General features: G+C 46.1%; 1 long non-coding RNA gene across 1 annotated transcript; it reads left to right on the plus strand.

Annotated features, from left to right (window-relative positions):
• Positions 1-7,695, plus strand: 4930556J02Rik (RIKEN cDNA 4930556J02 gene). Its single transcript, NR_045714.1, has 3 exons — positions 1-146; positions 462-712; positions 7,416-7,695. It is a non-coding gene; the product is annotated as an RIKEN cDNA 4930556J02 gene (long non-coding RNA).
• The last annotated feature ends 3,409 nt before the right edge of the window (positions 7,696-11,104 follow it).

The raw sequence follows: 11,104 nt of genomic DNA on the forward strand, positions 1-11,104 counted from the left end.
ATTACAATAGCAGAATGCTCTCTAAGACACTGAGTCAGGAGGCAAGTGACAGAAAAAGAGATGACAGACAGAAGATGGAAGAAAGATGGGGCCAATGAGAGACCGGTGGTGAATGGTGGGGGTCTCCTGGTCAAAGAATTGCTGGGGTGAGAACTTTAGAGTCATTAAAGCTGAAAGTGAGAGGAAGAAAGAGTCAGGAAGTGAGGGACTGAAAACTGAGTCTTAGGGGTCTGATGGTTATAGGCGATGACTGGTGGAGTCTATGAGTTCCAAGGTGGGTGTGAGGTGAAAGTTCATTTGATGTGGGGAGCCAAGGAGTGCAGGGGCCAAGGTGTTGAGTGGGCTGTTCCCTAATCGCAAGACCAGTATTGAGGATGGAGATCACAAGCCCACTACTCAACCATCCTCAAGTGTTGTGGACTGTTTCCTCCAAAATTGAGTCCTTTGACTCTATCCTGCAGGGAAGATTCTCAACCAGGAAGGCAAACAACTTAAAATAGCTCCAGGAAGTCTTTCAAACTGACCAGTTTACTGGACCTCCTCTAAGCAATAAAAGCAGCAAAGGAGATTCTGAGACAAGACCAGATGCTTGGAAGAAGCAAAAGCCAGCCCAGCTGCCTGGAAAGGTTTAGATCAACTGAGTCATCGGGAAAGAATATGATCTAACGTGTTTAGGTGCCTCCGACTGTGCAGTGTGCTCATTTCCGCTCCTGTAAGTAACTCCTTTCCCACACTCCTGCAAGTAACCCTACTAAAACTCAGTGATCCACCAAGATGGAATTAGGCAGTATCCATACTTTGGTTATCATTGTTTCCCCACCTGAGCTGAGTAGACACGTGTGTTGCATCTTCCCAGGAAAAGTTTTGTCACAGAACATCATGTAACAAGGAAAAGTGGCAAGGGCGCTAAATGGTGGCAACACCAAGAGAGTGGCAAGTCCTTAATCTGGTGGCATCCACTAATTAGATTAGAAGCTACCAAAGTGTACCCTCAGTGCAAAGCACATTCTGGGCCTATGCCAGACCTGCTGCCTTGGCAACCAAAGGCATAAGGTTCTGAACCCATGTTCTAATAAATTCCACCAGGAATTTGGCTGTAGGCTGAAGTCTAAGAACAGGAGTGGTCCCTGGCTTAGAGCAGCAGAGAGGGAGTAGATGCAACTGTCTCTCAGGAGGAGAAAACGAAGTGAGGGTGGTGGAGTGGGGTTGAGGAAGTGAGAGAAGACAGATTGCCAGGAGGAAGAGGGGGCAGATGGTCTGCAGTGTAAGGGCAAAGATTCAGTCTGTTTGTGGCACAGAGCCGAGAGGTCAGCTGGAAAGTGAGGCTTGGGTCAGAACCACATCCTGCCACGGCTCCCAGCTGAGGCCTAAGATGGGCTCCTGTAGGAAAGCTGCACTGGCCTCTGTGGGACACAATAATAAAGACACGGATGTTCCCAATCTACCCCAAGGGGCTTTGAGAACAAGACAAACAAACAAACCCAACTGTTAGGATCTGCCCAGGACCTCTAAGACCAAGTTCTCAGCACATACCTTAAAGGATTTGCCCTGGAGGGGCAAAGGGCAGGGAAGAAGAGACAAACAGGAAATAGAAGATGAGAGAGAAGGGGACAGGGAGAGGGGGCAGGAGTATTTGTCCTAGAGGGACTGCCTTAGGATAGAGAGAAGACCCATGTGGTCCACAGGCAAATGGCAGTTTATAAAGGTAAAATGGGATTTAAATACTTCCAGAGTCAAATGAGCCACAGAGAGTCAGAGGCATCTTTTGTCCTCAATCAGCCAGTATTTGAGACAGTCTAAGAGCTCTTCCTGTCTCAAACTCCTTTCCCACTGGTGACAAGGCATATGAGAAATTCCAGCCCTTGGTAGGCTGAGATTACAAATTCTACGCAGCCGGATCCCAACCCCAACTCATTAAAAAATAAATAAATAAAAAATAAAATAAAATAAAATAAAAATACAAAAAAACCACCGACCAGGGAAAACTGCTTTTCCCCCATTGATAGCTGTCTGCTGGCTATAATCGACTGCTGCAGAAAGGCGAATTGCCCTCCCAAGCATTCTTCTCTCCAGTCCGACTTGAAATTTGCCAGATGAGATCTCGCCCTTAACTGGACCCTGTGTCCACAAAACCACAAGTACCTCTTGTGAAGTAATACTTTTCACAAAAGAAAACCCCAGCATTTTTCTCACACACCACACACGGGTGTTCCATAGCTACTCTCTCACAAGTCCCAGAGGGAGATCTCTGGCCTCATTTCCCCAATCAGGAGAACAATACTTAGGAGCCAGAGGGTTTATCCACAGGCACAGAGCTAGGGGACAGCAGGGACAGCCCCTGACTCGGTGTCATCTGCTGCTGATACTGTGGTCTCTGCTCCTGCAAGTGAAAGACTCCGAGAGGAGCCCCTCGCTCAGGCCTCAGGACAATAGCGGACACCCAAGAACTCACGACAGACCGAGCTTGTTGCAAACCACATGAGGCTTTATTCGGGAAAGCCAGAGCTCTGGGGACAACTCATATCCCACGCAGGGGTAGAGGAGTCGACCTCGAGAGGAAAGAGTTCCCAGTTTTTATAGGCCCTCAGGGGGGAAAGGAGAAGGGGGAGATTAGGGGATTTCCAGATCTAAACAATGTCTATTCTCAAGAAATGGGTATGGGAGGGGTACAAGGAAAGAGTCTAATGAAGGTGCAGCAATGGGCACACACCTGGTCAGAACATTGGCAGACACACAGGTTCAAGGAGTGGCCAGAGCATTGTGCACCTCTATTTTTCTAAATCAGTGAAGCTAGTTCTGCTAACACTGACGTCTATCTTGCCAATTTCAGGGCTTCTGTGTCCTTTTACATTCTGCCAGGATCTTTCACAAGCAACTGTGACAGACAAGGCTAGGATGCCCAGCTTAGAGTAAAGAGCTTAAGAACTGGGACAAGGACATGGAGACCTCTTGCCAAGCTAAGGACTGGCTCCAGCCAGTTAGACCAAGGCCTGAGAACTCTTCTCAGACATTTTTGCTCCTTCACAGTTTTATCTCCAAATACCTTTCAAGAGACCCTGAGCCTCCACAACACTAATATTTACTGAGCCTTTGGCGAGGGCCGTCTTCCCACAAGCTATGAGAATAGGTCCTGAAAAGACCTAAGAAGCAGGAAGCTCTGTCTGTCCCTTACCCTATACAACGGGAGCTCAGAGGCTAGCCCAGCCCTGGGGCTCTCCCCCAGAAGTCTCAGGAGAGTCTACTTGCACATGAACATCATTATGTCTGTAAACTTTGTTGCTGACGGGAGAGATAGTAGAGACATTCCAAGGCGATAGAACTGATGATCTTTGAGACAAGAGACCAGCAGAGCCAGAAAGTAGTGGGTGATTTTGATTTTACAAAGCAGAGGCTCAACACTTCTGCCCCGGGGCCCAGGACTGGGCCTGTTCAGAGGACCTGAGCCCTTGCCCCGTTAGAAGTGTTCTGATCCTTCTTCACAGAACCTCTTCACACAGCTGGGTGTGGTGACCCGTACCTGTCACCTTAGCACTTGGGAAGAAGAGGCAGGAAGATCATTGTGAGTTTGAGGCCAGCTCAGGCTACTTAGTGAGACCCTATTTCAGTACCCTCACCTCACCTCACCTCACCTCACCTCACCTCACCTCACCTCACCTCACCTCACCTCACCTCACCTCACCTCACAAAACAAAACAAAACCACCACCAGCAAAACTTGCCGCAAACCACATAAGTTCCCCAAAAGCATTGGCAGGCTCTGCATGAGCACGGTGCTCCTTAAAGCCTATTCCTTTTTGTTTGTTTGTTTGTTTGTTTGTTTGTTTTTTCGAGACAGGGTTTCTCTGTATAGCCCTGGCTGTCCTGGAACTCACTCTGTAGATCAGGCTGGCCACCAAAGCCTATTCCTGATAAGCACTGCCTGCTGCTCCCTGTGAGGGAAACTCTGCGGGGCTTTGGGTCTTGGTGGCAGCTTGGGGGTGGGGGGAGAGGGAGGTAGGTCTACCTCTCCACAGCACGACGTGAGGTTACCCTGACTCTGATGTGTTGGTGGGGTGTATGGGTGGAGGTAGGGAATGAGGAGGAGGAGGAAGAAGAGGAGGAGAAGGTGGAAAATGTTACTTGGCCTCCGAATACTAGCTAATTCAGTGACAGAAGCTCCGGTCTTGGAGGAAAACTTTTAACTCCTCAGCAAACAGGCAGACTTTGCCAGTGATGTGGTGGTTTGAATGAGAATGGCCTTCTTAGGCTCATCTATTTGAATGCTTGCTCCCCAGCTAGTGGTACTGTTTGCAAAGGAATAGGAAATGTGGCATTGTTGGGGGATGTGTGTCACTGAGGGGTGGGCTTTAGGTTTAAACAAACAAACAAACAAACAAACAAACCGGAAAAGCAGGGCAGTCCTAATGTTCTCTCTCTGCCTGAAACTCGGGAATCAGATGTGGGGTCCCGGCTACTGCTCCAGCACCCTGTCTGTCTGCCTCCAAGCTCCTGGCCTTGGTGGTCATAGACTAACTCTCTGAAATTGTTAGGAGTTCTCTCTAAGTAAATACTTTCTCCTATAAGTTGCCTTTGTCATGGTGTTTCCTCACAGCAATAGAGCACTACGTAAGACGTGTTGTCGATATGACTGGCATTTTTAATTTTAATTTTTTAAGGATTTTTTTTATTTTGCACGCATTAGTTTTTTTGCCTGCATGTATGTCTGTGTGAGGGTATCAGATCCCCTGGAACTAGATTAACTAACACGTGTGAGCTGCCACGACGGTGCTGGGCATTGAACCTGGGTGCTCTGGAAGAGCAGCCAGTGCTTTTAACTGCTGAGCCATCTCTCCAGCCCCTGAATTTTTATTTTTAATTGATATATAATTGAACAGTGTGGTTTTTTATTTTTATTTTTTTTATTTTTTTTTAATTTTCCATTTTTTATTAGGTATTTAGCTCATTTACATTTCCAATGCTATACCAAAAGTCCCCCATAGCCACCCACCCCCACTCCCCTACCCACCCACTCCCCCTTTTTGGCCCTAGCGTTCCCCTGTACTGGGGCAGTGTGGTTTTTTAAAGCTGCATTTATTTGTTGTGTGGATGTGGTGTGCCGGTGGCAGAGGAGGACTGATAGGAGCCTTTTTCCTTCCACTGTCAAGATTCTAAAGATACAACTCAGGTCGGCAGGTGGGCAGCAAGCCGCTTTTCTCTGAGCTGTCTTCCCAGCCTAGTACAATGTCGTAATAGCTGGATAAAAGCCTGCACTGGGCAGATCATGTTAGCATGCCCGTCACCTGAAACATTTGTCATATCTTTACGTTGGGAATATTGAAAGTCCTTTCTTGAGAGTTGGGGTAAACTATGGGTTTAGCATATACGAGGTCCTGGGATTACTTAATCAATAAAGTAGTTTTTCTAGGTCTTTAGGAGAACTGTGTCTGGCCCCGTAGGTGACCCGGTGAGGCTGCTCTGGCTTAGCTTGGACTAAAGCCGCTTGGTTGCTCAGCAGGCTGCACACTTTAGCTACCAGATGGTTAATTCCCTCTAGCTGTGTCTCTCTAGGCCAACTACTTAAAATGAGCCTGCATTTACTCCGTTGGGTAAGAAGAACAGGACTTAGAAGATACAGCCTTCTGCTCTAGAAACAGAGGGCGCAGAAACTGGAGGCAGTGACTATATTGCTTCACCCTACAGATAACAGTGCAGGCGCGGGCTGGGGCTAGCGCGCCCCCTAGAGGCCGGTCACGGGAACCGGCTGCTTCCTAGACCAGGCCTACTAGAAAGTTTCAGTGCACCGTAGGCTAGTGAACAGCTTGGAAAATGGGGCTACTTAGATCCTGTAAAGCCTTTGACATCCTTTGGGGGGGGGGGGCAGCGAAGATCCTGTCGCCATTCGCAGATCCTCAGGCTGCTGAACTGACCATCATTGGCTATCCTGAAAAAAAATAAAAAAAACTTATTTGTTTAGCCCACATTTCCTGAGTATCCAATCTACTGTGTGTAGGTCTCCACGAGGAGACTCTGAGAAACCCCTCACCCAGCTTTTGAAAGTGTTCTCACTCCTCATACTCTTACATGGCAACTATTTTATAGGCTGAATCTATCTCTCCAGCCCAACAGTGCTAGGTGTGGTGGTGCTTGACTTTAACCCCAGACATCGGAGGCAGGAGTATCTATGTGAGTTCAAGGCCATGCTGGTCTACATACAGAGGCTTCACCCAGGGCTACATAGTGAGACTCTGTTTCAAAAACAAAAACAAAACAAACAAAGACAACTCGTGGTTACAAGTTCCTCGTTTGGTGACCCGGAGTCAACATTAAAACTAGCAGTTTAGAAAAGTTGCTCTCAACACAGAAGTGGATGCTCACAGTCAGCTATTGGATGGATCACAGGGCCCCCAATGGAGGAGCTAGAGAAAGTACCCAAGGAGCTAAAGGGATCTGCAACCCTATAGGTGGAACAACATTATGAACTAACCAGTACCCCGGAGCTCTTGACTCTAGCTGCATATGTATCAAAAGATGGCCTGGTTGGCCATCACTGGAAAGAGAGGCCCATTGGACTTGCAAACTTTATATGCCCCAGTACAGGGGAACGCCAGAGCCAAAAAGTGGAAGTGGGTGGGTAATGGGGAGGATATGGGGGACTTTTGGGATAGCATTGGAAATGTAAATGAGGAAAATACCTAATTAAAAAAAGAAAAGAATCTCGTGGTGTAGTGGCCTCCACAACCCAGGAAGACATGTCTTCCTGTCATGTAGACCAAGGAAAGGAGACCACATCTGTCTTGAGTGCCACACCTGGATCCAGTTCTACACACTTCTTTTTTGTTTCAGGTTTCATTGTTGTTTTTTGAGACAGGCTTTCTCTATGTTGAGCCTTGCCAGGCCTGGAACTTGCTATATAGACCAAGCTGGCTTTACACTAACAGAGATCTGCCTCTGGCCCCACCCCCAGCTCTGGAATTAAAAGCATTGTACCACCACCCTGGACCCTTCCCCCCTTTTTTAAATTCTAGCATACCTGTTCTTACATTAGTCAGAATCAGAGAACTTAGGACAACACTCAGCAGAAAAAAAGTGTTTACAGAAGACAAATGGGGAAAGACCTGCATGGAAAGAAACAGCAGGGGTTGGGAGGAGTATGGCCAAGGAGATGCCTGGAAAAGATGCTCAGGGCAGAAGAGATGTCCTGGCATCCACTGGAGGGGAAGACTGTACAACCAGTACCAAGGGATGTGTAACTCACCATCAACTTACATAAGGCTACAGAGAGAGAGAGACCCTGTCTCAAAACAACAACAACAACAACAACAATAACACTCCAGCAAAACTGAACAGGGACATCAAACCAGCTCCACAACTGTACACTCGATGGTTGTGCTTGAGGTGATGATCAATCGTCTGATTATTTCTTCTCCTTATCCACAGACCTTGGGAGAAGAACACTGCTGTCAGCCTTCTTGGGTCGCATGCCTTGTAAGCAAGACACAGTGAGGTTCTGAGCCTACTTTTATGTGAGGCAGAAGGAACAGTGAGTTCGTGTCTTGGCTGACATCTGCCTTTGTTGCCTACCCGCCCATCTATGACCCTCCTAGAAAGACTAGAAGAATTCAAATTAAGAGAAATTCTTGAAGAAAAATTTCTGTTGTTATAGAACGGTGAGAGATCAGAAAGGCTGTAGAAGAAACAAGGAATAATCTGCTCCAGGACTATTCTCTGCTTGTTTATTTATTGGTTTATCTGGGGGGGGGGGTTGGATGCCACTGTGAGTGTGGGGAGGTCAGGGGTCAGATTGTTCCTTCCACCATGTGGGTCCTGTGGCTCCAGATTATGCTCTGAAGCTTGGTGACTGGCGCCTTCACCCAGGCTGGCCTCAAATTCACAACCAACCTCCCTACCTCAGTCTCCAAAGTACAGAGATTACCCGTGTGCCATGTGCCTGCATGCAAAGCGGGGGGAATTAAGATTCCAAAGGAGAAAATTCTGAAAGATTGAGAAGAGAAAGGGAAGAGGACAAAAAGAGCACAGAAGTCAGACCAATAGGAACTGATTCTTTGGTTTTTGGTTTTTTTTCTTCAAGACAGGGTTTCTCTGTGTAGCCCTGGCTGTCCTGGAACTCACTTTGTAGACCAGGCTGGCCTCGAACTCAGAAATCCGCCTGCCTCTGCTTCCCAAGTGCTGGGATTAAAGGCGTGCGCCACCATCGCCCGCCAGGAACTGATTCTTAACTGTAATTATTTATTCATTGTACACAGCACTGCCCCACGTGAGAGCACCTTCACACCTGCCTGTATTATACAGCGACTGTATTCCCCACTTGTCTTCTCTGCCCTCTTCCTCCCAATAGTGCCCACCCTGTGTCCTTTTGTTTTCCTTCTACTTCCGTGTCATATATGCATGTGATTTTATATACGGACATAAAATCTAAGAACTACAAACCAGAAGACACATTCCATACTTGAGTTCCTCAGAAGGGCTAGGATTCATGTAACAGGATGACCTCCAGGTGTACCCACTTGCCTGAAACAATGTAACTCCATTCTCCACATTCACTTTATATCAGTTCCTCTGTTGTGGGGCACCAGTTGGTTCCAGAGCCCAGCTGTTAGGCATGGTGCTGCAGTCAACACTGGCATGCAAGGAGACGGTACATGAAGTGCTAACTCTGAGATCTTTGGCCATGGCTGCACCATATAGGTTGGATTTTTGGGAACTTCCATGATTTCCACAATGGCTTGGCTGTTGCCTGAGGCCGTGTCTAAGGCTTCCTTTCTGTTTACATTTTATCAGCATCTGTCCTGCATTTCCTAATGACTGTCATGCTGACTGAATGAGAGGGGACCTCAAGGTACTTTATTTGCACATCTCTGATCATTCATGAGGTTGGACTTTTGTATGCATTCATGTGTGCACATATATTTGAGTATATGTGCACGCACATGTGTGGCTGTGTAGAGGTCAGAGGTTGATGTTGGGTTTCCTCTTTGCTCTATATCTATTTTCTGAGTCAATGTCTCTCTCTGAAACTGGAGACTACTTATTCAGATAGTTTGGCTGATGAGGGAACTGCCAGCATCTTCCTATCTCTGTGCAACCCCCAAGGCTGGATATGCAGGAACTCACCACCATGTCTGTTTTTTTTTTTTTTTTTTTTTTTTTTTTTTTTTTTACCGTGGGTTCTGAGAGTCTGAACTTGTGCTCTCGTGGCAGGCACTTTACCAGCTGATCCATTGTCACAGCTCCCAGGTTGTGTTGATTTAAGACAACAACTGATTCGGATTTTCAAAATATTAAAGACGAAATTAGCACCGCCAGCCTCTATCTTTATATCTTTTTTTACTTTCAAAACATGGGCATGATACAAAATACCCCAGATGTGGAAGTTCTTAAACACATACTGTACAGAGGCTGTATTGGGAAGTGTTTTGAATGACAGACTGTACTAAGGGTGGGGGTATGAAGTGGGATGATCAAATATATCGTCAAAATTGGTTTGACCTAGAATAGCAAATCTGAAAGAAAAAAGAGGATCCATGTCAGTTGTATAGCAATAGTGGGTACACTGGAGATTAAATACAAAGACGTGAGTATACATTAAAGCTTTGTACTTGTTAGGGGAAGGCTTAGCTATCAATTTAAAGAAAGGATTATACAAGTCTAATTCAAGATTACATCAAAAAGATCATTTAGCATAATCAAGTTGGCTTCATCCCAGAGAGATACAGGGATGGTTCAATAAATCAATAAATGTTATAAGTTACACAAATGGCCTCAAGAATAGAAATCAGATGGCCATCTTGGTAGGCACGGAAAAAGCTTTTGACAAAATCCAACATCCTCTCATCATAAAAGTCCTGAAGAAACTCGGAATAGAAGGAACATGTCTCAACATAAGAAAGGCTAATTATGACACGCCTACAGCCAACGTTATAGTAAGCAGAGAAAAGCCTCAAAGCATTTTCAGTATAGTCAAGAACAAAACAGGGATGGCTACCTCCTTTCTTGTCTTGAAACCATGGTCTCAGCTGAACACCAAGACAAGAGACGCACGCACATAAACAGGAGGAAGATAATAGAGAAAGACGTCAAAGTGTCTCTATCAGCAGTGACGTTATTCTCCTCACAAGGCCCTAAAGACCTCACAGAAAACCCTTAGAGACAGTGAACACTTTCAGAAAAGAGGCGGAGATAAGTAACAAGCATGAAGTGCAGGGCCCTGCTATGCAATGACTAGCACATTAAAGAAAGCAACTAAAACATCCCAGTTGTTATAGCTTCAAAAAACCACACCACACCAAACCAAACCAAACCAAACCAAACCAAACCAAACCACACTACACCACACCACACCAAACCACACCACACCACACCACACCAAACCACACCACACCACACCAAACCAAACCAAACCACACCACACCAAAAAAGAAAAGAAAAGAAAAGACCCAACTTGGAATAAACCTAAGAAAATGAAAGCCTTTTTAATTGTTTGTTTGTCTTGAAACAGGATTTATGTAGGCCATGCTGAACTCATAGAGAGCTAGCTGCCTCTGCTTCCCAAGTGCTGGGATCAAAGGCATGCGTTAGTGTACCCAGCCAGAAATGTCAGACTTTTATTTTAAAAAGTCTTTAAAACACTGGAGAAAGAAATTGAGAAAGACTGTAGAAGATAAAAAGACTCCTCATGCTCATAGATCAGAAGAATTAATATTTGGTGGTTTTAGTTCTTGAATTCTTTGAGAATTGCATAGAATATATTTTAATCATAGTCACACACCCCAACTCCTCTCAGGGCTACCCTCTTCCCTACCTGCCCAACTTTGTGTTGTCCTCACCCCCAGCCCTATTAAGTCCAAACTATGCTTCCCATATACTCTTGGATATTTGGCATTCCACTGGAGTGTGGTCAACCTACTGTAAGGGTGATTCTCAAAGAATGATACCCTGGGCTCAGATAGCCTGCAACAGCAAAGAGTGTTTACTCTGCGGAGAACCTGCATCCAGGGGTCCGCCATACATCCTGATGGAAGACAGAAGCGTGGACTTTGCAGGGTCAGTTTAAAGCCTGTTAGTGGAGGAGTGGGTGGGCTTTACCTTTCTTCCCCTTGATTGGTTGG

This window comes from Mus musculus, chromosome 14 (genome assembly GCF_000001635.26).
Source record: "Mus musculus strain C57BL/6J chromosome 14, GRCm38.p6 C57BL/6J".
NCBI classification, from domain to species: Eukaryota; Metazoa; Chordata; class Mammalia; order Rodentia; family Muridae; genus Mus; species Mus musculus.